The 27,685-nt window shown below is 35.6% G+C and overlaps 1 long non-coding RNA gene across 1 annotated transcript; it reads right to left on the bottom strand.

The window, feature by feature from the left end:
* Positions 1-9,366: 9,366 nt before the first annotated feature.
* On the bottom strand, positions 9,367-11,623 carry LOC136231028 (uncharacterized). Its single transcript, XR_010689641.1, has 2 exons — positions 10,740-11,623; positions 9,367-10,635 (listed from the first exon to the last, which is right to left on the bottom strand). It is a non-coding gene; the product is annotated as an uncharacterized lncRNA (long non-coding RNA).
* Between the last annotated feature and the right edge of the window lie 16,062 nt (positions 11,624-27,685).

Below are 27,685 nucleotides of genomic sequence, written 5' to 3'. Positions count from 1 at the left end.
TACCGACTTGTTCCGCCTTATACCGCCTAGGCGGTAATAAATCGCTCGACCGATTTGAACCGCCCGATTACCGAAAATCGGGGTAGTGTTATAGAAATCAGTGCCTAGGCGGCTGTCTAGTCCGATTTTTAGAACATTTGATAACAATTATTTTTCCATCACTTAAATTGGTAAATTAAGTTAAAAATCACTTATTTTGATAAGTCAATTAAGTTAAATATTATCAATTAATATTTTTATAACAATTATATCATTTAATATTTATAACACTTATAATATTCAGTACTTATTTTTTCATCCTTTAATTTTCAGTTTTATTAAACCGCACCTTAGTTGATTTTCTTTCTAAATTTGTCATGTATCAATTCAACTGTAATCACACTTTATTTTCATTTTTTAGAGTAAAATAATAAACAATAAATACATAAATAAAAAATAGACATGCACTTTAAAAAAAAAAAAAAAATTGCGCACAATGCGCTTACATTAAAGAAGAAAGAAAAATCCTCACCAGACCCGGATGTGATTCGAACCCATGACCTCCCTGGTCATAGGTAAGCTCTCAACCACTAGGCTAAGAGCTTCACCACAAAAATAGACATGCACTTAATGAAGGAAAATAGGCAATCGTAGGGCAGCGGAAATACAAAAATTTTACATATTTCCTTAAACCAAGATCCGTTAATCGTTATTTCATACAAAGAAGGATAGAAGGAAATACCTTATATGATGAACTATCCACCGTTGCTAATGAAGTGCCCTCAACTCTAGAGTTCACGAGCACAAAGAAAAACACAAGATCAAAGTAAGTTAGAATCTCAACCAAGAAAACAATCAATAGAGATTGTCTCTAATAACTCAACACAAGATCAAAGAGAAATAGGAAGAGATAAAATTAATCGAATGGAAGCAAGCGGTGCGATTTCGTCCTCTACGGTAGGGGGTCGAAAATCTCACTCTACACGGGATAAGGGGTTGGCCAAAATTTTCATTAGAGGGGGTATAAAATAACCTCTTGTATCTCAACCCTAATTAGATAGAATTAGGTTACTTATTAAGAGTTTTATTCTAAATAATACTCTATTATTATTATCTATAATTATATCTAAATATAAATATAATATTAACTTATTTGATAGGATAATAATTAGAAGCAATTTAATCACAATAAACCTTCTAACTTCATTATCCTATAATTAATTTAATCCACAATTATAATCTAATTATAATTGTCAAAATTAAATTAATTCCCACATGTGTTTTGACACATGAATTTCGCCCCCCTCTCTAAATGGGCCTCAGTGGACTAAGTTGGGCTTCCATTCATTAATTACTATCCATTCCTCTTTTTGGTTCTAAGTCTTATGTGTGACCCATTAGTTTCTTATTACATAGAGAGAAGAGATGGAAATTAATTGATTTTAGAGAGAGAAATTAACAAAGAAGAGAGAGAAAGAAAAATAAAAATTTAAAAAATATAGAGAAGATGGTGTATTTGACTTTTTTTATTTTATTTTGGGGTTTGTTTGTAATAATTAGATAATAATGGGGGTTAATTTAATAAATAAATAAATATAAGGACTAAATTAACTCTTTTTCCTTTGACTTTTAACACCGTTAGTCAATTTGGTATGTGTTTGCTAACGGAATGAACCTCAAGGTACCATTTTGCAAACTTTTAAACCACATGGAAGTTATTCGAAAACAAGTGTAACCACAAGGTTTATTTTTGTACTTTTCTCTAATTATTTTTCTTAATTGTTTCAAGAGTATAAAAAAATGCATGATATGGGAGAAAAATCATGTGATGTCCCAATTGAGCCACAAATAGTTGAGATGGAGAATTCAGCTGCTAGCAAATATGAACCTCCAAAATTAGTGTTCCATGGAATGCACAAGAAGTAGAGAGTAAACAGTGGGGGGTAGTAGAAGGGGTACGAGATCAGAGTTAGATGCATATTTGGATAAGACTTTAGAAGAAGATTTTAAAGGGATTGATATATTGAATTGGTGGAAGATTCATTCTACAAGGTTTCATATTCTCAGTACCATGGCTAGAGATGTATTAGTTGTGCTTGTTTCTACATTGGCTTTTGAGTCTACTTTTAGGAGTAAATTTCATCAATGGTGTACAACATTTGCCTCATTTCACACTTTGGTGTACAACCTTCAATTTGTCTCATTAATATGTACGATCTTATAGGTGACCTCCCATTATGGTGTATAGCAGGTAAAAATGACCGGTCAACACAAAGTCAACGCGCCACATCAGCAGTTTGACCGGTCAAAATGTCAAAATTTGACCACCTAATATAAATTTACTTTCATACCCCTTCTTCCTCCTTCCTTTTTCCCTTTCTCTCTCTAACCTCATTTTGAGCATGCCTTGTTTTCCCTCTCTACCTTATTTCTCTCTACCTTCTCTCTCTAACTCCTCTCTCTCTCATCTCTCTAACCTAATATAAAATGTTTACTGGGAGCTGGTTAACATTCTCTCGTGTATTTTTTTTCTTTCTCTTATCTATTCAATATGTAGCAATAAACATATATGATGATGCAGTCCTTGTTAATTATTATGTACTTGCTAGCAAAGCTCGTTTAAGGCTCTTGAAGTAGCTCGAGAAATTAATGAGAAGGTACAATTCTCTATTCCTTCCTTAGATGTTTAAGAAACTCAGGGGCGTAATGGAAGATATAAGATTCATGATTACATGGTCTAAATAAATCATCATATGTAATTAAAGGGCATGTTACCTCAGTTCTAAATAAATTAATGGGAAAGTCATATTGCACTTCAGTTCTGCCATTATTTTGCATATAATTTCCACTTTTTTCATTCAACGTGGTCTTGGCAGGGTCCAATAGCAATAAGGATGGCAAAAAGGGCTATTAACCCCAAATAATATGAGAGGATTAAAGCATCTTGAGCTATTTATTTTTGGAGCTTCTGCGACTAATTTCCCAAGCACGTTGCCTACTTTGGCAAAAGAACAGAATTTCTAACTTTAAAAATCTCATAAAAAAAAGAAAACAAAAAAAAGACTACTATTAAGAAAATTAGAAGCATAATAGAATGAAAACATATGGCTAAAAATGAGGTTAGAGAGAGAAATAAGGTAGAGAGAGGAGTAAGATAGAAATAAGCTAAAAAGAGAGAAAGGGAAGGAGGAAGGAGGAAGAAGAGGGTAATGAAGTAATTTTATATTAGAAGATCAAGTTTTGACTTTTTGACCGGTCAAACTGCTTATGTGGCACGTTGACTTCATGTTGACCGGTCATTTTTACCTGCTATACACTAAAGTGGGAGGTCATCTATAAGTTCGTACATATTAGTGAGACAAATTAAAGGTTGTACACCAAAGTGTGAAATGAGACAAAGGTTGTACACCATTGCTGAAATTTACCCATACTTTTAGCACTAGCGGGCAAGTTATTGATGATTATAGGATTTCTTTGTCTCCTGATGTTATTGAAGCTTAGGACACAAAATGATTGAAAAACAATTTCAGAATTTTTGTTTTAAAGCACTGCACACACCCATTTCAATTAAGCCATCCATAATCAACTTGAATATAACCAAAACTCAAAAAAAAATTATAACCAATTTAGATGCCAAATAATCACAATAACCATGAATTTCAGGAGCTTTAAATAAAATAAATGATGGAAGAACAACTCACTCAAACTTCAAATACGCTTCTTTACCAACCATGCATCCTAACTTCACTTTTGGGCTATTAAAATGGTGGAGAATGAACGAGTTTCATTTTGGTATTATTTGGGGATCTAAAGGAACATGTTGAAGCTTTAAAAATGGATAATTCTGTTCTAGAATGGGTCAAGAAAAGATAGTCATATTTTTTTTTTTTGATAAAAAAAGTCATATTTTAAAGGAAAAGTGATCATTTTTTACCCATCTTTGCATGCATGACACATCATGTTTATTGGGGTTGACTCCTAAAGATTCATTTGAGTCCTTACAATTATTCTATTAATTAATAATTTTATATTATTATAAAGATGTTTATTTGGTTTATTTTGATTTTTAATTTATTTTCTTAAATACATTTTCATCTAAATGTATTTGTAAATGTCAACTTGACATTGATTACATATCTATTTGATTGAATCAAGTTTGATTTTTACTCTTATTCTAAAAAAAAAGGTCAAAAAATAAGAGTGGGGAGCAATTGATATGACCCATATGCACGTCATTAACCCTCCATCTTTTTCTTAACAACCAACACCAACTTCCCACTAATCCCACATGCATAAATGTGTAACATGGTATAACTTCCAGGAATGTTCTAAGGTGACTTTCACCCGAAAAAGCTGTAAATAGCTTTGCATTTAAGGTGATAACCGTTGGATATTTAGAAGATGAAATGGAACAAAGCAATTACTAAGTTTACTAACTTTAATATTAGAGTGTTCATGGATAGAACATTGTTCCCACACTATAAACATCTACCAATGAAGATTCAGGAACATCACCATCATCATCATCCTCAAGGAATATCAACTAATCTCATGATTAATACATTCTTCATCCTAAAGACATAAGAAATAGTGATATTTCCTTCAAAATTTATACTATTGTTGATGAGTCGTTATTTATATCTGTTTTTGTATATTATATCATTAGTGTTAGTTTTAGACGGATATTTACTTTGTTTTGTGTTTTTTTTTATAAAACGTTGTTTTATTTTTTATATATGTTTTTGGAGATTCAATTCAAATTGAGATGAAAATATTGATTCTATGGAGCTTAAAGTGAAATTGGATAAAATTGTCAAGTCTTAAGGCATGCCCATTATGAAGAATGGGCTTTTATGCTGAAAAGCTGATTTATTCCAACTTTTGCCCATGGGTAAAGACTAGTCTAAATTTAAGAGTTTAGTTGTGATTGGAAGACTTTATTTTTAGGATTATTACCATTTATAATATACTACTTCATATTTATCTCTATTAGGAATTTTAACAATCCTAATTTAGAGTTGTTTTCTTTTAGTTTTTGTAAATTTTAGGAGAATTACATTTTACAAAGGGGAGAATGGAAGAGAATCAACAATCTTCATCTTTCTTCTTTATCTTTGCACTTTCGTCCTCCATGATGAACTTATTTCTATCTTCTATTTAGACATTTTTAGGTCTTCAATAATCAATTGTGAGATCATTTTGTATTTCATCTTCCTTACCTATTTCAAGTAATCAATTCATATTTTGTTCTTAATCATATTAAATGATTTGATTTAAACCCTTGATTTGATATTTACTTTTGATCGTTTTGCTAATTAGATGTTTAAATACGTAATCGTTTAAATTTATCTAATGCAAGTAGCACACAACATAGTTAATTATGGACAAGCTTTTGAAATATGTTGTAAATGAAATGAATATGCTTTAAATAATCATGCGTCCGTGATTATTGGGTATAATTAGTATATCTTTCATACTTTAATGATTTCAATCAAATTAAATTTCAAATCTTGTTTGGAATTGTCTAATTGATTAGGAAAAATTAACGAACTTTTCTTAATTTCCCAATCGATAAGTAGATGTAGGTTATTGATGCTTATTAATAACCATAACTAATTTATTTGAATGATTGAAAATTATATTTTCTTTGATCGATTAACAATTGGTTCAATTTTAAACCTAATATCTAGTTAGAATCTTTCTCATATTGATTTTCCTCTATTTAATTAAAGTAAAAAGTATAATTAAGCCCCTGAATTTTACCAGCTTTAAGGATTAGGTCCCTGATCATTGATTTTATTATGGATCTAACCCTTTTTTAACACCTTTGTCGAGAGTGAACGACACTCTCCGTTAAAGGAGAGCCGACATGCTGACGTGGATAATTTTTTCCCACGTGGACAATTTCTGAATATATGTTGGTTGACTAGGAAGGCGAAATATTAAAAAGGGACTGTTGAGAATTTTTTCCAAAATGTGATTTCCATTTGCGTCTTCCCCAAATCAATTTTCAACAATTAGAATCGATGTTCTCTTTTTAGTACGAAAATCGATCATCTGGTTCTTCAAGTCTGATCTTCCAACTTTGAAACCTTTCTTCTCCAAATTGATTTTTAAGAATTAGAATCTAGAAATCGATCATCTCCTTTGCCTGTACCATATTCGATTTTCTCCTTTAACCCAATTGAAACCCTAATTGATTTCTAAGCATCAAAATCATGAAGATGGGAATTCAGCATTCTCCTATTTGTCTGATCATCTCCTTTGCTTGTACCATAATATAATTCTTTCAAACTCGTTCGCTCTACCATCCTCCCTTTCATTCAAATTAACTCTCTCAACTAGATTTTACTGTAAAATGATCCTCCTTCCCAAAACCTTAAATTGCATATAATTGTTCAATCTGCATGGAATCCTCTTTCATCCAAATCAACTCTCTCAACTAGATACGACAAAATTTGTTTGCTAGTAATTGCAAAGGTTGGTTGATATGTATTTAGTAGAGTTTTGGTTTGGTCATCCTACTTCTCTAAGTTTTAGCTTTGATTTCATAAGTTTGACAGACATACTTACGCTTGTTCTTCATAAGTTTCCAAATTCTAATTCTTTTTTTTGCATGTCTTAAAAAAGCATTTTCGTTTTCCTAGTTAAATAATTAATAATTGTATAAATAGTAATATATGGATGCTTTGGAAGAAGACAGCGAGAGTGAATGATGAAGAAACTTTTGTTTTTATCTTTTTGGTTTCACACAATTTAAGCTTTCTTTTTCAGGTACATGATATGATAACTAGATCAAACACTATCTTTTTTCTCATACTTTTTTTCAGAACCAATATCATTTGTCAATTAATGGTTAATCTTTTTGGTTATAATATCATTTGTAATATATGTTGTGTTTTTATTATAAAATGAATTGTAATGTGATGATATGTTTATTTTATAGAGGATGGGGGATTCCTTTTTGAAGTTAGATGTTCATCATAGAGGGAAGTTTGAAATCAATAAAGATACTAAAAAAGCTAAGTATCTCACTGGGATATACACAATGCTTGATCCTTTGCTAGATGTTGATAAAATGTCTTATCCAAATATTAAGTCGTGCTTAAAGGACAGAGTATGAAGATGAGAAGCAGTTGTATTACAAATGCAAGATATCAAATCAGTTTTTATTGGTTTATGATGACAGAAGTGTTTTGGGAGCAATTAGTGGTTTGAAAAATGGTGACAAATTTGACTTATTTGTTGACCATTGTAATCCGCTACGTGTTGAAGATGGATTAGTTGATGTTGCTACAAATTTGGGGAATGGAAAGTTAGTTGATAACCAACCTCCTAATTTAACAGACTTTGTATATGATGTAGAACCAGATGGTGATGGAGAACATGATAGATATGAACCACACACGAATCTGGACGATATGTTGTTTCCTATTGGGGTTCTTAGTGATTGTGATGAAGAACTTCAAGAAGCAAGAGACAAAATGATACATTATAAGAGATCAAAAATAAAGGCTCCAAAGAAAGTGAGATTGATAAAGAAAAGGTTGAAGATGATAACGTTTTATAAGATTTATAGGTTCAAGATGATAAAGTTGTAACCAGTGAGGAATCTTCTAAATCAGCACATGAATATGATTATTTCTCGTCTGATAAAGAGGGGAGCTATTACAGTGGGAGTGATGAAGAATTAGATAGAGCTTGTAGGAGACATCCCACTACTATGTGGTTTGATCTAACCACAACCATCCATATTTTCTATGTAGGAATGGTATTTTCTAATGTGGAGCAGTTTCAAAATGCGGTTGCCACATATGCATTGAGGAAAACACTTGGAGTACACTTTGTGAAAAATGAAAAGGAAAGGGTTAGGGTCCATTATGTAGAAAACTATCTGTGGACTTTATTTGCAAGTAATGAGTCGAAGAAGGACAAAACCTTGAAAATTAAGACTTATATTCCGCATCATAAGTGCATGACAGTAAGGAAGAGTGTATTTGCCAATGCAACTTACCTTTCTAAGCATTACAAACAAACAGTTCAGTTGAAGCCAAATATAAAGTTGAGGGAGATAAAGGAACTGGTTATGAAATATTTCAAGCTATTTGTAAACTTAACAGTTTGCAAGAGTACCAAGAATAAGATAAAACTGGAGTTAGAAGGAGATGTGAAGAGGGAATTTGCACTACTTACCGCATATGCAATGGAAATTAGAAGAACGAATCTAGAGACAAATTGTCAAGTGGTAGTAAATAGAGAGAATTTGGATGGCCAAACGAGGTTTTCCCGAGTTTATGTTTGTTTCAGTGCATGCAAGAAAGGCTGGAAAGCAGGTTGTAGACCAATCATTGGGTTGGACGGATGTTTCTTAAAAGGAATGTGTAAGGGACAATTGTTATGTGTTGTTGGAAGGGATGGGAACAATCAAATGTTTCTTATTTCTTGGGCAATTGTTAATGTAGAAAAAGGCAAACATGGAGTTGGTTCCTCCAATGTCTTCAACGTGATCTTGACCTTTGAGATGGCAATGGATACATTATAGTATCAGATATGCAAAAGGTTAATGATTATTTACATTCTTTAACTGTTTGCATAGTTTCTAGTTTTACTTTATTTGTTGTTTCATAATAGTAATAATGTTTAAATATTATAGGGGGGCTGTTTGCAAAATGACTAATGGTTTCATGTAATAAGGAATGTTTGTTGTAGATATCCATTTTATCTGAGATGAATTCTCATTTTTCTTATTTTTCTTTTATCCTTTTAAATCGATTAATTTCGTAAATATTCACGTTGTAAATGTTTGTTCAATATAATGGTTTCATGTAATAAGGAATGTTTGTTGTAGATATCCATTTTATTGAGATGAATTCTCATTTTTCTTATTTTTCTTTTATCCTTTTAAATCGATTAATTTCGTAAATATTCACGTTGTAAATGTTTGTTCAATATACTGTATGGTTTCTTATAGTAGATTAAATGTTTATATTATAAAGATTTAATCAAACAATTAGGATATTAATTAAAATGATGTTATTTTTAAGTTAAAATGTCCACAACATAATTTAATTTCTTTTACATATATGAATCAGATGAAGTTTCGTATGTTTAAAATTTAATTGTATTGTATACTAATTAATGTTTCCATGATAAGTATTTTATTAAATTCAATTGTATGGTATACCAATTAATAGTTCCATAAAAGGCATTTTATTCTTGAGATGAGATGGAAAATATATTTACAAAATTTATTGATCCAAAATAGAAAAAAGCCCTAAGGCCCAAGTCCAAATTCAAACTCATTCAGCAATCAATCAGCAATCAATCAATAATTAAAGTAAACAAAACTAATTAACAACATTTAACACTAATAACAACATTTATCACTAAACAATCAAAAGAATCTGCCTATATAAAAGTGTGCTGGTGACAAAAAAAAAGATAAGGAATTAGAAGAAAAGAAACAGCTTGATTTCTCTCGTGCAGATCTTCAGAAAAGGTAACCATTACTATACCAATTTTTTTCCTTTATTCTTTTATCAACCCTCTTTATTATTACTGTAGCACTTTAGTGATGTTGCATCTACTTCATCTCTTTCTTTCATCTCTAAAAATGGAAAGTCTTGACCATTAAACTCTTCATGGTTCTGTCTATAGGTTCTAGAGACAGAACCATTAAGTTTCCTTTAATGATCTTAGATCTACTTCCTTCCAAAAAAGGAGGAAACTTTAATGCCTAAACATCAAATGTCATTTAAAGATATTTTCTGGTCCCCAGGTTCTGGGAGACTAGAACAAAAGTCTTAAAATACAAAGGGACTCTAAAAGATTTGGAAAATAGGTATTACTTTCCAGATCTCGAAGAAATCCACAAGATGTTTAGACACAAAAATTTCCCTCTGCACTCCCTATACTAGTCAGGGAACCCCTGAACCAAAAATAAAAACACAACCTTTGTAAAAATGGAACCTTTTTACAGTGAAAGGGAACCCCTGAACCAAAAATAAAAACCACAACCTTTGTAAAAATGGAAACTTTTTACAGTGAAAGGGAACCCCTGAACCAAGAATAAAAGCACAACCTTTGTAAAAATGGAACCTTTTTACAGTGAAAACTTAGGGAATCCCTAAACCAAAAATAAAAGCACAACCTTTATAAAAATGGAACCTTTTTACAGTGAAAACTCAGGGAACCCCTGAACCAAAAAATAAAAACACAACCTTTGTTAAATTGGAACCTTTTTACAGTGAAAGGGAACCCCTGAACCAAAAATTAAAGCACAACCTTTATAAAAATAGGACCTTTTTTTACAGTAAACCCCTGAACCAAAAAATTAAGACACAAGCTTCATAAAAAAAAAAAATAGGACCCTTTTGTAAAAAATGAGTCCTTTCCTGTAATAACCAACTCAGGGAACCCATAAGCAAAAATTAAGGCACAAACTTGTAAAAAAGGGAAACTCTTTCATTAGCAAATTCAGGAAATCCTTAAACCACAATAAGGGTACAAAATTTGTAAAAAAAAGGGGGCGTCTTTGCTTCAAATCAGCTACAATCCCAGGAAAATCTCTTTACCCAAACGACCAAACACAAAAAATCGCAAATAAGCATCTCTGTGTTCCTTAATCCATAGCAAACTCATGAATCACCATAGGACCTGCATTCCGAGTTCAAAGAACTCAGAAGAAACGCACAAACAGTTAGCTAAATCTCTGTAAAAGGGTAAAGTACGATCAGAAAAACGCAACAAACGCGATTTACCTTAGGAGAAACCACATGCATGAGTAGATCGGACCTCTCAGGGACCTCGAAAGAATCTGACTTGTTCGCCTTCCAAAGGGCTTGAACCATCTGTAAACCCCGTAAACAGGGTAGATCGGAGTAGTTTAACTCCGTTTCACCCATAAAAAACAAAAAAAAAAACAGCCATCGGAGTGTTGGACTAAAGCCGAACCATTTCGAGAGGAAGAGAGAAAGATGGGAAAGGTGGGAGCTGCCATGAAACCTCCGTGATCGGAAGGCTTCCTTCTTTTGCAGAAGAAAAAGGAAGAGAAAAGAGAGAGGCTAGGTTGAAGAAGATGAATAGTTAAGAATAGGAAGAGTCTAGGAGGGGAAGAGTTTTCTTTCGACAAAGTGCAAATGAAGGGGCTAGGTTAAATGTCTAGGGTAGCTGTTATTTATATTAGAGGATTAATAAGAGTTTGGCTTAAAACAAAATCTGAAAATTTATTTTTTGGGCCTAAGATGCATGAAACCGAATTTATACCCATCTTTGTTTATATTGTTTTGATTTTTTGGACCTTCTTTCAATATTGGTTGATTTAATTAAGTAAGTTCTTTAGCTCAATTTTGTTTGGAATGTAATTTGCCTTAGTTTAAGTTAGTAAAATCTATTTTCTAAAAAATGAAATTAATAATTGATCAGATCCTTCCTGATTTGATTTTTTTATTCTTTTTCTTATCTTCATATTTATTACTTTAGATACCAACTTGTCAATTAAGTTCAATTTAATAGTTTTGTATACTAATTACTTCTTTCGCCAATGTTCTAGGGGTATGAAATCGGTTTAGAGATAAAAACTAATTAAAAAGCAACGACCTAATTCGTACGCCCATGTCATATGAGTATAAAATCGGTCAAATAAATTTGATAAAAAATAAAACGGTTCAATCCATATGTCTATGTTTTAGGGGTATGACGGTAGCCGCAATAATTAATTAATAAACAGATGGCCTAATTCATACGTCTATGTTATAGGAGTATGAAATCGGTCAAAATAAGATTAATCAAGCCGCTCCATTTATGCGCTTATAAGGAAAAGATATAATAATAGTGGATTACACAAACATTAACATATAAATCACATTTTTTTAGTACCAATATTTGGACGGGGTAGGGTGATTAATTAAATTTTTCTTCCCTACACGTAACCGACAAACGAACCCAAAATCTCAGTTTCGCAGACCCACTTATCCATTGAAATTCAACCATTTTTGGTGTCCAATCACGCCTTAATTCTGATTGGTGGTGACTCTAAAAACTAGTTTTAATTAGGAAAAATTATTAACCGATTTAGCCTCCGGCGCTCGTGCCTGAAAATTCTGGTAGCGACATTTGTAGTTTATTGATTGTCTGCATAATTTCTAATTTTGCCTTATTTATTGTTTCATAACATTAATAATGGTTAAATGTAATAGAGACTGTTTGCAAAATGACTAATGGTTTCATGTAATAAGGATTGTTTGTAGTTTAGTGACTGTCTGCATAATTTTTAATTTTTCTTTATTTACTGTTTCAAAATATTAATAATTGTGGTCTGGCTGGTTTTCATAATTTTTAACCATGTTTAATAAAATTTTGCTTTATTTCTTGTTTCATAACATTAATAATGTTTAAATGCTTTGATAGAGGTTTGAGAGCGCAATTAAAGATATAAGCCCAGAATGTGAGCATAGAATGTGTGCAAGGCATGTGTATGCTGCTTGGACAAAGAAATGGAGAGGCGAAGAACGAAAAAAAGCATTTTGGACGTGTGCAAAGTCAACAAACATGGTTGATTTACGGGATAATTTTGATGTGTTGAAGGAATTAGGTGAAGGATAGTGGAGGATGCTTTGAGTCGTTCCAACCATGAAATACAATCATGGTGTAAAGCATTCTTCAACACTAATCCATCATGCAATATTGTTGATAACAACTTAAGTGAAACATTTAATGGATGGATACTTGAGTCGAGGTTTAAATCAATCATTACAATATCACACGAGATAATGGTAATGGTAATGAAGAGGATAGCAATTAAGAGCAAGCTTCCTGATTATTGGATATGTCCTATTTCAAAGCGAGCACTTAAAAAACTTGAACAGAATACGAAGGAGTCATTCAATTAGCAGATGGATTTCAATAGAGATGATGGATAGGAGATAACACATGTGAATAAGGCAACATTAAGACACATTGTTCATTTGGGGGAAAAAGACATGCTTTTGTAGAGTTTGGGAACAGTCTGGTATTCCTTGCCAACATGCCATACCTGCCATTTTTTTATGCCAAAGAAGATCAAGTTGACTATGTTGCTCATTGGTATCACAAGGTACCTACTTGAAGGCATACCAATGTAAGATGCAAGCAATGAGAGGCATGTATTTGTAGGAAACCGAAGGTTGTGAAGAACTCCTTCCACCATCATTTAAGAAAATGGCCGGGAGGCCTAAAAAGGCAAGACGTAAGGATAAGTTTGAAGAACCAAATATTGGGAAACTTAGTAGGAAAGGTAGAGTCATCAACTGTAGTGTGTGTGGTGGAGAAAAACATAATGCCACAAGTTGTAAAAAAAGGGATAAACCGGTAAGTCAATATAATATACCATTTATATCTTCATATCACATTAAATAGAAACTTTAATATTGATATTATTTTTTTTATGTGTAATAGGTACAATCCACAAAGTCAAATGAAAACCATAAGAAACATAGGCTTGAAAAGGGAAAAGAAAAATCTTCTCAGTCAAGTCAAAAGGGCAGCAAATTCAATTGTTGCGCAAGAGTTGATAAATACCTACAAACCAAAGCCTATCAAGAGATCACGAACGGAAAAGGTTGTTACAGCAAGTCAAAATTCATTACAATGAATTATTGATATACAAAAACTATTGTTTAGCCTACATTTTGCAGTAGTAATCAAGGAAATTGTTGTTTAGCTTACATTTTGTAGTAGTAATTGTTGATATACATTTTGTAGTTGGAGCAGTAAATAGGAAATTGTTGTTTAGCCTACATTTTGCAGCAGTAATCACTAATGTTGATATAGATTTTATTATGGCTATAACTGTTGTTGATACACATTTTGTAGTATTATATGGAATGTTTTGGCATTTTTTATGTTAATGGTTCATAATGTATTATTTGTACTATTTTTTGGTACATGCAAAAGTATTTGGTTCATGATGTTAATAATAAACTGTTCATGTGCTGTTCTTTGGCACAGGCAAGCATAGTTGGTTCATAATGTACCGTTTAACTATTTTTTGGCACATGAATTTGGAATTAAATTGAATAACAGGTTAGCATCCAATTAAGTCTGTCTATATCATTTAAATCTAATATTGTTTGTCCTGCTATTTTCATAAATTATTACAGAACGCACTTAGTTTAAATTGTTTATGACAAAAATTCACTTGGGAGCAAAAGGATGCCATTAAGTTTTGTGCCAAAAACGACCATATTATAATACCAATTAATTGCATTATCAAGTTTCATCTTTGAGACAAGGGATAATTTGTCAGTGACATTATAATACCAATTACCCATTGCAAATTACACATAAAATACCAATTGCCAATTACACAATTTTTTGTATTTCATTGCACAATTTACACATAAAATACCAATTACCAATTACACATAAATACCAATTACACATCAATAAGTGATTACACACAAAAGACCAATTAGTTTTTCATAACCTGAGCTACCATAACACTGCCTAATAATTCACAACTTCAACTGTAACTTAACAACATTTTGTACCATAAATAACACATAAAAGCTAACTACTTAACAATACACCTTGTAAATAACAAATAAGATAAAAGCAATTGCAATCTTGTAGTAATAGCTTGTCTGAAATTTTGGTGCTTATATATCTGGATGTTATCTATTTGTAGAATTTGCAAATATTTTTCCTATATAAGCTAATTTGAAGTTTGTGGTTACAAGAGATGAATTTAAATAAGAAGCAAAGAATTTCTACTGAATCTTCAAGAACATCCTTCTCATCCTCTTGTTCATCTATGTCCTCATTGGATGGTTACAGAGTAGTTCAACTAGAAGCCTCTTCCTATTATAGAGCAAAATGACTCTCCTCATACAAAGGAGTCCTTTAGAGCTCTTGCTAAATTTTTAGAAACCCATTGGTATTATAATGAAATGAGAGAAAGGCCACAACCATCCTATGAATCGAAAGATGCAATTTCGAAAGATGCTCGTTTTCTTATGATGCAAGAGAAATTAACGGGTTGTCTTGTGAATCAAGAGATACTATCAAGTCCACGATGAAGCTAAAAGAGCAAACAAAGAGGAGAATGTCGAATTCCCATATTTGCGTTGATGTTTAAAAATTGATTAGGGTTTCAATTGGGTTAAATGAGAAGATCGAATATGGTACAGGTAAATGAGGTGATTGTTTTCTAGATTCTAATTCTTAAAAATCGATTTGGAGAAGAAATGTTTCAAAGTTAGAAGATCAGACTTGAAGAACCAGAAGATCGATTTTCATACTAAAGGGAGAACATTGATTCTAATTGTTGAAAATTGATTTGGGGAAGACGCAAATGGAAATCACGTTTTGGAAAAAAATCTCAATAGTCCCTTTTTTAATATTTCTCTTTCCTAGTCAACCAACAGATATTCAGGAATTGTCCACGTGGAAAAATTTGTTATCCACGTTAGCATGTTGACTCTCCTTTAACGGAGAGTATCGTTCACTCTCGACAAAGGTGTTAAAAAATGGTCGGATCCATAATGAAATCAATGATCAATGGCTCAATGTGGAAAAATAAATGATTAGGGGCATAATCCTTAAAACTGGTAAAGTTCGGGAGCTTAATTATCTTTTTTTCCTTTAATTAAGTGAATTACTATACCCAGCCCCAATTTCACACTTCCAGTCTCGAAAAAAGATGTTACCGCCCTTTAGCCAAAAATTGAAAATTTCCAACCCTCTCAAACTCTCTCAAACTCTCCCAAATACATTTTGTTCCGAAATCAAAGACAACACGTTTCATGACGAGCAATCCGTTATCACCGGGAAGAGACGAGAATGACGATGTCCCTGAAGTCGAGGTATTTTTTCGATTGAACTTCCATTGATTTCTGTAATTTTTTTTCAAAAAAATCGCTATTACGGACCGCGGGCGTATGTGAAGGAAAATAGACAAGCCTAGGCATAGCGGAATAATAAAATTTTATCTATTTTATCTATTTCCCTTTTCCAAGATCTGTTAATTGTTATTTCATATAAAGAGGGATAGAAAGTAATACCTTTACTGATGAACTATCTGTTGGTCCCTTATAACATTACATGTATAGTTCCAAGGGGGGGGGGTTAGGAACTATTTAAACTTTTTCTAATTTAGGGCAGACTTCTTTTCTTAAGAGAAAAGGTTTTAACAGCGGCGCTGAGTAAATAGCAAGATACTGGCTTAGTCAACTGGTGACTAGGTCAGTTTCTTAACTTGAGTCAGGAGATAGCACTTAGAGTCTATTCCTGAGCTCAGATGTTTGATTCGCACAACTCAGCTTGACCTCTTTATTTGGTCAGTTTTTGGTTATTTAAGCAAGCAATATATATAAGGAGTTTAAGGTAAGAAATGCGTTACTCAGCAGATTTATCCAGGTTTGGCTTCTAAGCCTACGTCCTGTCCCCGGAACACGTTCTGAGCTTTCGAATCCTCTACTGAGCTCTTTAAAGGTAGAGCCTCAAACCTTTTACAATCTTAGCAACTGAGTATAACAAGAGTACCTTCCTCTATACCTCTACTCAATCCTAATCTCCCGCTGAGTACTATAACCGAGTACTCAGCCTCTCCTTTCTAATCTCTAGAAATGATAAGTGTTTGTCCTAAACAATGATTGCTAAGACACCTTAGATGATTGAATAATCACTCTAGACTTTTACACAAAAGATATGAAATTTAGTGTAAGATTGCTTTGCTTTTGCTTGGAGAACTTTGCGTAGAAATTTGGTCAGCGTAATGGCTTGATCGAGTTCTCTGTGGAATGAAGCAACTGATGGCACTATTTATAGAGACATCTTGAGGCATCGGTCATTTCGAATTTCGAAATAACCGTTGGAGGGAAACGTCTTCTTGTCGTTGTCATCCTGACTTGCTCAGAGCTCTCGGCCAATCAGATTTGAGTATCTTCTGTCCTCGGTCAGCTTTTGGTCAGCTCGGCAGAGTGTCTCTCCATTTATGGTAATGTCAACTAGACAGCATACTGTGTCGTCTGAACTTTACCCAAAGTGGAAACACTTTGTCTAGAAGTTTTCCTTAGCCAGCTGCTGTCTTGTACGCTTTGTCGAATCAACTCAGCAGCTTCGTTCCGAAGTTGTTCCCTGAAGGTCTTCTAGATCCTTCTTCCGCTGAGTTGCGTTTTGTCCATAATGACAACGTTTTGACATACGCGGGCCGAGTTGCTTTAAACTGTTTGACTTGGGCTTTGACTTCCGTATTGGGCTTGGGCCTTTTAATCCTTGTGTCTTATAAACAGTTTAACTCAATATTGAACAAACACATTAGTAGAATAAATCAAAGCATTTAAACTTAGTGTGTTTAGAATATTATACTTAAACAATTTTGTCAAATCAAAATTATGTGGAAAGGTGTTTCAACACTATCTACCGTTGCAAACGAAGTGCCCACAACTTGTTATTATCAACTCGTGAACCACGAACGTTTGATTCAACACAAAACAAAAGATAATCAGTAATCAACCTTCAATGAATAGCAATCGCAATGATTGCCTCTAACAGAAATCGATACGAGATCAAAGAGAGAGTAAGAAATTAAAGTAATTAGCCGAGACGACGACGGAACGATTCCTTGCTCTCCTAAAAGAGGGTTGGACGAAATCTGGGCTTAGGGGGTCTATTTATAGACTCCTCAAAACCCTAATCCCAGTTGTGTTAGGAATTTAATTAATTGGAATCTTATTCTAAATAGGATTCCTAATTAGATAATTAAATAAACACTTTAATATTATCTAAACAATAATTAATTATATTTAGATAATTATTATTAATCAAATTAATAATCAATTAATATTAGGGATAATTAATTAGAGTTCCAATCACATAAAAACTTCTAATTAATATTATCAGATAATCCTTTTAATTTAATCCATAATTATAATCAAATTATAATTATTAATCAAATTAATTTATCCCCTAATATATATATAAATTTCGGCCCATATAGTGTGTCTTTACTAATTACATTTTCGTCCTCCGACTCCAAGTCCCATATGCGACCCATTAGGTTCTTTATTGCCACTAGCCGTATATATCCTTTGAAATTATTCATCACGATTAATTCCAACATGTATATAACGGAATACCGTCGCGAGCTGTTACTAGCAGAACCTATGATATTCCCCCAGAGCAATTAAGAAGTCAGGTTGATAACTGACGTTAACCTTTCTGTATTAGGTACAGTATAATACGATCCTTCATCAACTATATCCTGTCGGTCAATTCCTTATAACCATGGAATGTGTCAAGGTTGCATATAACGAAGGGTCCGGTTTTACTTGTACAGGTTGAATTTACTCTGAAAAGATAAGTTAAGTGAAATGTTCATTTCTACTCTTAACTGTATCACCTTGCAAGGATTTCAGTCAATTCACCACAAGCGGCCATTTGGATATATCTCCCACTTATCGGGAGTGACGAATGCTCAATCTGACATTAACCATTCTGCAATCACTTTGCGTGATACCCAACCCTGCTCTCACACACCCTAGGCTCTCACCTATTGGATCGTGCTCGCACAGAATCAAAGTACCAGACTCCATAATCCAGAATTACTAATTAACGAATGTTTGAGTCTGAGGATTAGTTATACCTACTAACACCAATGAGATGAACAGTTGACACATTAGATAAATCAATTCATTCTGTTATCTCAAGTCGGGTCCCAATCCTAATGAACTCCTTCACCGGATCCATGTAACTGTCTAGATATCCGAATATCTAAAGCTTGTGAGATCAGCTTTCTGTCTCGACAGAAAACACTGTTACATGCAAATCTCAATAGTAATATGCCAACCCTTATAACATATTACTTGACTTGGGTTTACTTTAAGTTTATTGGTCCATTATAAAGTACAGTCTCACTTTATGCTTGTATGAACACTTTATAACTACTTAAATAAACTTAGGGTTACTTTCTTTATGAAAGATTATTGCCGTTATATATAGTTACATTTTAATGCTATATATCTGATTAAACAAATGATCAAATAAACAATTTATTTATTAATATTAATATCCCAAAACAATTGTCTTTAGGACACTAAACTCCAACAGTATGAACATCACGCCTCACCATGTGGTGGGGCGAATGGCTATTACGCCCCACCACATGGTGAGGCGTGATGTTCATACGCCCCACCATTTGGCGGGGCGTGATTTCCACACGCCCGAGCTTATTTATGGTGATTTTTCGAGTTTAGACACTGAAACATTTGTATAAATGTCGCGTATTGGAATGTAATGTTCGTTATTTATCATTTGCAGGAGGTTTCGTTTTAAGATTTTAGCGAAAACGACATTGATTATAGTTCGCAGTTTTTTCCCGAACAAACGTTTCAAACATATCAAGAAGCTGTTAACTGGGCAAAACAGACGGCAATTGAGATCGGCTTCGAGTTAACCACAGTGTCGCACAAGACAGGGGGCAAGTCAAAATGGATATTAGTTAAATGTGCTCGTGGTATTAAGAATTATCAAAGGCAAAAGGATATGGATATGGAGGAAGTAGTAGGGAGGAATACAAAAATAAAGTAATGTGGCTGCAAATTCCAGATAAAGGTTCTGGAAATCGCTGAATTAGGCGGTTGGGTGGTGAATGGGATTGTTGGAGATAGAGGACAGCACTGTCATCAGTTGGCTATATATCGCCAGGGCTACAGACAGATGAGCGGACTAAGCCCCGGTTCCAAAAAAAATTGTTCGTCAAATGAGTGCAGCTTAAGCTAAGCCTTGTGCTATTTTTGCTGCAATTAAAGAAAAACATCCGGAGGATTGCCCGACACAAAGACATGTTTATAACTACAGGGACTGAGAGCTTTGAGGGTCGGGATGTAATCGGTCAGTTTTATCGGCTTGCTATAGATAAGGAATACATACATTGGACGCAAGCGGTGCTGGGAAGCAATGTTGTGACTCACCTATTTATGGCACATCCTACATCGATCACACTATTCTGATCTTATTACTTGTTTGTTGTTATGGATTCAACATATAAAACAAACAAGTATAAAATGCCATTCTTTGAGATCATTGGAATGATGCCTTCAAACAAAAACTTCTTGATTGCCTATGCAATCATGAAGGATGAAACTGAGGGAAGTTATATGTGGGTGTTAGAAAAATTGAAGCTTTTGCTCCAACCTGATGTGCATCCGACAACCATTGCTACGGACCGGGAGTTAGGACCGATGAGACCAATTCGTGAGGTATTTCCTCATAGTCATCATTTATTGTGCACATGGCATATTAATAAAGATGTGGAGGATGGAGTAGGCAAGTTGTGTGGATTGAAGGTTTTTGGTGAAATTTTTAAGAATTCCAAATGGAAAGGTATAATTGAAGCCTCGACAGTAGCCGAATATGAGAAGGCAGTGGTAGCCATGAAGAATACTACTGCCAACTGGCCTCGTGTGATAGAGTACATGGAGACCACATGGCTAGTGCATAAAGAGAAGTGTTGTCAGGCATGGACAAACAAGGTGTTGCACTTAGGAAACACCACAACCTGTCGAGTGGAGAGTTGACATGCATAGTTGAAACAATGATTGAATTCATCTACTGGTGCACTCGATACAGTGTGGGCGAAGGTGCACAAGGACATTGAAGCTCAGATCGATGCGATCAAGTAAGCCGAATTATTTTGTTATTTAATATAATCTTTTAAATTGCAATACATTAGTTATAGAATCCTTTACTTTATATAACCAGATATTCACTCGAGGACTTGAGAAGAAGATTTGCGGTGGCTCACAATAAAGATCCTTTCAAGTACCTCGACTTACACGTTTCACATTACTGTTTACGTGTACTGAATGATGAGCTCAAGTGTATGCGCGGATTGAGTATGGATGTGGTAAGTGAATACGGATGCGTGTTGCCCATGACTCATGACATTCTTTGTGCATGTGAGCTTAAAAAGTATATTGACACGGACACATCGGTCCGTGCGGACCGCATCCATCCTTTTTGGAGATCTCTTGCGTTTGAAGGTTTGAGTGACATACCAGTTACTGCTCCCGTATATGCTGGCGGGTCTGAGGGTCACCGGTTTTTTCACTCTCTTATGGAAAAGGTTGAAAAATTAGATCCTTCAATGGTGCGTAGCATATCGATGTACATTCATGATCAGATAAACCTGGATCAAAGTAGCTTCAAAGAACCTGAGGTCAAAGACACTGTTAGGGGTAGACCAAAGGGGAATTCATCAACGAAGCGGAATCCGAGTGCATGGGAGTACAGTCAGGGACCACGAGGTCGTGCACGGTCCTCTCCTTCGAGGAGTAGTCGTAGTCGAGGCTGATCCTCATCCTCTTCTGTGTATAACAACGAGATGCCGGGTATATTTTATTTTAGTAATATATATGTTGAAGTTAAAGTAAATATATTATCGCTCACGAATTTCATATATTAATATTTTCAGCTGGATTTGATGAGGATATCACCGGTTACCACCATTTACATCGGGTTCAAGGGCTCATTGTACCATTTATTACTGGATACCATGATGTTGTAGTAGATGGTAACTGTGGATTTCGTGTTTTAGCCGATGCCATCACAAATAATCAGGAGGAGTGGAAGCTGATTAGAGTGCTTATAGAGAATGAGATGCGGGCACACCGTGATCTATATGCGCCAGTGTTCTGGAACGGATTCGATGCTGCCCTCACGCGTATTAGATGGGCAGGAGCGGGGTGTGGTGAGTCCCACTGGATGGTGAGTCCGGATGACTTATATGCTGCTGCATCTATATTGAATGCAGTAATATTCCTTTTTACTACATCACAGTTAGGATGTTGCACTATACTGCCGATGCGTTCGGACGATGGAGGACCACCAGAGCGAGAGATTGTGATTTGTCATTTGGGGAGTTATCAACACTACATACGTCTTTATTTAAGACCTGGATTTCCAGTGCCTCCCATTGCCACTGATGCGTGGCTAGCGTATGGTACGGGTAGAGCTTCTACGATGAAATGTATATTATGATGAGTGCGTTACGACTATGGATGTGATCTTCCTAAATGCTCTATCTCTACTAGACACCACTACTTAGGGGCAAGTGTACCCCGTCGTATCAAGTAATAATCCGGTTAAGACCGGGTATCGAATCCATGGGATTTTAACTACAAGTATTAAACGACTCAGTTTTATATGTTATCTAAGCGGCGAATACTTTAAGTTGATTCGGGGAACAACTACAAACTACTCCTAACTACGGGTGAGACAAATTTATATAACAACAACTCTATGAAATGAGACGGATGGTGATAAGTTATAAATATGACAAACAAAGACTCCCAATATATATACGGTTAATGATTTACTCTTGCAATGAGGACTATATGTAGTAAGACCGACCCGTGAAGTAATTAGACTACGTGGTTCCTAGTCAAGGCGTGTCTAATGCTCGGGATCAGAAATTAGGGCCCGTAAGTTCCGTGGTTTGTCAATTCCTACGGTTTCCGGAGCGTCACTTCCGGTAAGGCAACACCTATATGAATCCCTAAAGATAGCTCGAATGGCATCGAAAATCGCGTGCTCCTACACAATAATCAATTACGAGTATCAAAACAAGTAACAAACATCAACACATATATAGAAAAAGAGATTATGAATCATAAATTATAAATATGGAGAATGTAAATATGAAATACAACCAAGCCTAGTACATAGGAAGAGTACAAGCTAATTAGCAAGTGAAAAGGGAAGAATCCACCCTCGGAACTAGCTAACCGGACTCAAGGCCGTCTCCTAGGACTTGGAGGTGGAACTCTCGAGCTTGGTGAACGGAGATGGAACGGAACTTTGACGAAATGCCGGAATCAACGAACAAGCACTCAAGGTGATAGAGTTTAGCTATATAAAGCCTAAAAACAAAATCTAAAACTATGAAAACAAGAGCTTAATCTATAACAAGAGTTTGTATATCAAAAGAGGTGTGTACTAAATGAGTGCTAGTCACTCCTATTTATACACATCAAGCTAGGGGTAGAATTGTGATTTCACAAGATACAAGCATGGAGGAACATGATTTTCTGCAGATTTCCCATGACACGCCTCACGTGTGGTGGAGTACGCCCCGCGTATTTGCCTATTCCGTCAGAAATCTTCTGCATGTGGACCAAATCCAGATCTTGTTGTCTCAACCACGCCCCGCGTAGACTGGGGTGCGCCTCGCGTGGTTGAGTTTCTGAGATTTTATTACTTGAATTAGGTCTTTTACGCCACGCGTAGCTGAAGCACGCCTCGCGTAAGTGAGTCTCTGGACTTTTAGACTGAAGAACTTCCCATACACGCCCCGCGTGCATGGTTATACGCCCCGCGCATTTGAAAGTTGACTTAGAAGATCCTGCAGTCTGACATTCATGATTGAGACATTATTGCTGATCATTGCTCGTACGCCCCGCGTGGAAGGTGGGACGCCCCGCGTGGTAGTGGTTGAGTTCCACGTGGTGCTTGCGGATTGAGCAATTATTTTTGACAGTGTGTTCCACGCCCCGCGTGGAGGGTGATACGCCCCGCGTATGTCGGTGGATTTTTGCTCCTTGCTCGTACCTGAAATACAATTCTCGAGAGCCGAGTTAGCTTGACGTTTTATTTTCTAATTTAATCAAAAATAAGGAAAATTAACCGAAAGTACGGGATTTATTTTTATTTCATTATTTTATTAAAACACTCTATTTTTGTAATTAAACTTATTTATTTAGTCCCAAATTAGACCGTAAATCACGCTAAAAGATAGAGACGAAATGCCCCTATCAAACCTCCTCGGACTTTAAAGTTTGACTTGTCCTCAAGTAAAAAAAATCGAAAGACAAGGGATTGAGATTATTAAGAAACATACCATTGATTGGTTTTACCAAGTGCGTGATTCCAAAGCTAAAGTTTTATGCAAAGTTTTCGGCAAGTACCTACGCAAACAAATGAGTGACCAAAACTTGTTTGAAACCTCCATGATCAAATTTAATAGGTAATATTAACGGGGGTCGATTATCTTTTGAGAACCGAAAGCACCTCACCAAGGGATTTCACTCTTACGCTCAAATTTTGGTGGGTCGGTATTTTTGCACTCTCCTTTGTACTTACTCGAAGTCACTTTGAGTTTGTATTTTCATCCGGGTTTTTCCTCCTATGTTATGGTCTAGGCAATATTAAAAATGAACCCGGAGGGGGTTATAATGTGGGTGGCTTTTTAGTGGTTATTTTTTAGAAACTCGAGTTCAAATACCATTTTGATAATCGCACCGTGTTTTTATTTTGGCCTTAGAAAGTTCGTAAAATATAACTCGAAATTGCTCGGGCGGAGCTTGAGAATGCATTTTGCTCTTTATTGTGTTTTTCTTTCTCCTTTTGTTTTGAGAGCGGCACAAAAACGATTTCGAAAGCTTATGGTGCTTACTTATCAAGGCCTTGGCTTGTTTCGGGTAATTCATGTGCGATTTGATTTTATTGGTATTTAAACAAGAGGAAAAAGGGTTAATTGTTAAAGGGGTATTAACAACAAAAATTCGGTTAATAGGCTCGAGGGGGTTTCCTAGAGGTTAATAAAAAAGAGAAAAATAAGTTAAGAAAATAATTAGACTACGTGGGTTCGTTTTATCATCTATTGCCATTTTAACCAAAATAAGTGTACTTGGTATTAGGTGCAAACTCTATGAATCGAGTGAAGTCAAAGCTCTCGAAAAATTGTGAAAGAAATAGAGTTCTCGTACGAACTCTTTTAGGCTCAAAAATATCTCACAAAATTTCAGGTTAAATTGTGTACGTTCAAGTTCTCGTCAAATTTTCAACTATCCCATTTTTATTGCCTTTTTAAATTTCATTATAGAGATAGCCTTTGGGTTAGAACTCAAATGCTTTTGTTTAGTACGAACCTAGGCTTTGCATAAATTCTATAACTTCAGAATTAAGACTAAAATTTCTTACTAAAACCGATCCTTTGTGTTAACATCTTTACATTTAAGAACAAACAACGGAACTTTAATTAATTTCCGAGGGAGGTAGTGTGTCGGAAAAAATTTAAGAATCAATAAATTAGTTTAATTATTTTGTTGTTTATTTGATTTTTATTTTTGTTTTTGTTAGTGCAAAACAAACGGTAAGTGCGGGGTTGCACGGCCCTCCGTGTTATAAAAATGACGTCTATTCCAAGGACGTCGCAAGAGAAAAGAAAAACAAAAACAAAAATAAAGATGGAATTAAAATGGACCCTTGAAGATCAGGTCCTACGCGTGGCGTGCCCAGGGGGGCGCCCCGCGTAGGAGATGCGTTTTGAATTTATTTTGGCCAGAGACTCAGAGACGCGGGGCGCCCCGCGTGTTCATTCATTTGAACTGAGTAAAAAGATCAGAAACTTGGCTACGCGGGGCGCACTGGTACGTACGCTTCGCGTGAAATGGCAAAACAGTGCCAGAGACTCGGCTACGCGGGGCGTGATGGTGTGTACGCCCCGCGTAAGAAATTTGGATTAGTATGGGATTTGTTTTTTTTGTTGATTTTAATTTAAGAAGATAGTGCCTACGAAGAAAAGAACAAACAGATATGATACATATATACAAAGGGTTTGAGAAATCCAAACTGGGGCTACGTTTAGAGTCGGAGTAGCTCGACTTTCTCATGATGCGTGCATGCTTACGGTGTTTGGAGGAATGTGGCTTCGTCGTGTTGTGGAAGAGTGCCTCCGCAGTATATTTTCAGACGGTGGCCGTTCACCCGGTGGATTGCGTTGTCGGAACCTTGGATGTCAACCGCTCCGGACGAGTGGGCATTAATAACGGTGTACGGTCCCGACCACCGACTTTTTAATTTTCCTGGGAACAGGCGGAGGCGAGAATTATATAGGAGGACTTGGTCCCCCTTGTTGAATTCCCTGATTTGCACGTGCTTATCGTGCCATTTCTTCGTACGTTCTTTGTAAATCTTGGCATTTTAGTACGAACCGAGACAAAGTTCATCAAGGGTATTGAGTTGGAGGAGACGTTGGTCCCCCGTGGCCTGCACATCAAAATTTAAAAAATTTCAGAGCCCAATAGGCCTTATGTTCCAATTCCACCGGTAAATGACACGATTTCCCGAAAACTAAACGATAAGGAGACATCCCGATAGGCGTTTTAAACGCCGTGCGGTAGGCCCAAAGAGCGTCATCGAGCTTTAGGCTCCAGTCTTTCCTAGAGGAACTAACCGTTTTTTCCAAGATACGTTTTAGTTCGCGGTTAGAAACCTCGACCTGTCCACTAGTTTGCGGATGGTAGGGTGTGGAGACTCGGTGTGCAACCCCATATTTTTGTAAGAGTTGGTCGAATTGGCGATTGCAAAAATGGGAACCTCCGTCGCTAATGATAGCTCGAGGGGTTCCAAACCGAGTAAAGATGTTTTTCTTTATAAATTTCCCTACCACCTTAGAGTCGTTTGAGGGTAAGGCAACGGCCTCCACCCATTTGGAGACATAGTCAACTGCCACGAGAATGTAGGAGTTGTTATGCGACTTAGGGAAAGGTCCCATAAAGTCTATCCCCCAAACATCAAAGAGTTCACAAACTAGGATCCCTTGTTGGAGCATTTCATGTTTACGGGAGATGTTCCCGCTCCGTTGACAAGCGTCACATGATTTGACGAAGTCTTGGGAATCCTTGGACAAGGTAGGCCAATAAAAGCCACATTGTAGAACCTTTGCCATAGTCCGACTTGGGTCGAAGTGGCCCCCCGGCTCTTGGGTGTGACACATGTGCAACACATGATTTACCTCTTCTTCCGGTATGCACCTACGAATGATATTATCAGCACAAGATTTAAACAAGTAAGGTTCTTCCCAAAAATAGTTCTTAGCATCATGAAAGAACTTCCTACGTTGCTCGTAAGTAAGATGCGGGGGAAGAATATTACCGGCTTTGAAGTTCTCCATATCGGCATACCAAGGTAAAGGTGTTACCGCATAGAGAGTTTCGTCGGGAAAGGTCTCCTTAATCTCCACAACTTCCGGAGGTGTGGCTTGCTCGCTTTGTAACCAGGAAAGATGGTCGGCTACGACATTCTCCACTCCTTTTTTATCCCTGATTTCGATGTCGAATTCTTGTAGGAGTAGAATCCACCGTATCAACCATGGTTTGGCATCCTGCTTAGTCATTAGGTACTTGAGAGCTGCGTGGTCAGTGTATACGATAATTTTGGATAACACGAGATATGATCTAAATTTATCGAAAGCAAAAACTACAGCAAACATCTCTTTTTCCGTAATGGAATAGTTTTGTTGGGCTTCATTGAGCGTTTTGCTCGCATAAAAAATGGGGCAGAAAATTTTATCCACCCGTTGGCCCAAACAAGCACCTACAGCCAAATCACTCGCATCACACATAAGTTCAGAGGGAAGACTCCAATCGGGTTTCACCATGATGGGTGCATTAATTAGTTTTTCCTTTAGTGTGTTAAATGCAAGCAAACACTCGGATGAAAAACTAAATTCTACATCCTTTAAGAGGAGTTGGGTCAAGGGGGTTGCTATTTTAGAGAAATCCTTAATGAATCGCCTATAAAACCCCGCATGACCCAAGAAACTCCGAATCCCTTTAACATTTATTGGAGGAGGCAATTTCTCAATCACCTCAATCTTGGCCGGATCGACCGCGATTCCCTCCCCGGACACCTTGTGTCCTAAAACGATACAATCTTGAACCATAAA

Source organism: Euphorbia lathyris, chromosome 5, assembly GCF_963576675.1.
Source record: "Euphorbia lathyris chromosome 5, ddEupLath1.1, whole genome shotgun sequence".
NCBI classification, from domain to species: Eukaryota; Viridiplantae; Streptophyta; class Magnoliopsida; order Malpighiales; family Euphorbiaceae; genus Euphorbia; species Euphorbia lathyris.
This window is presented reverse-complemented; position numbering and strand designations above follow the sequence as displayed.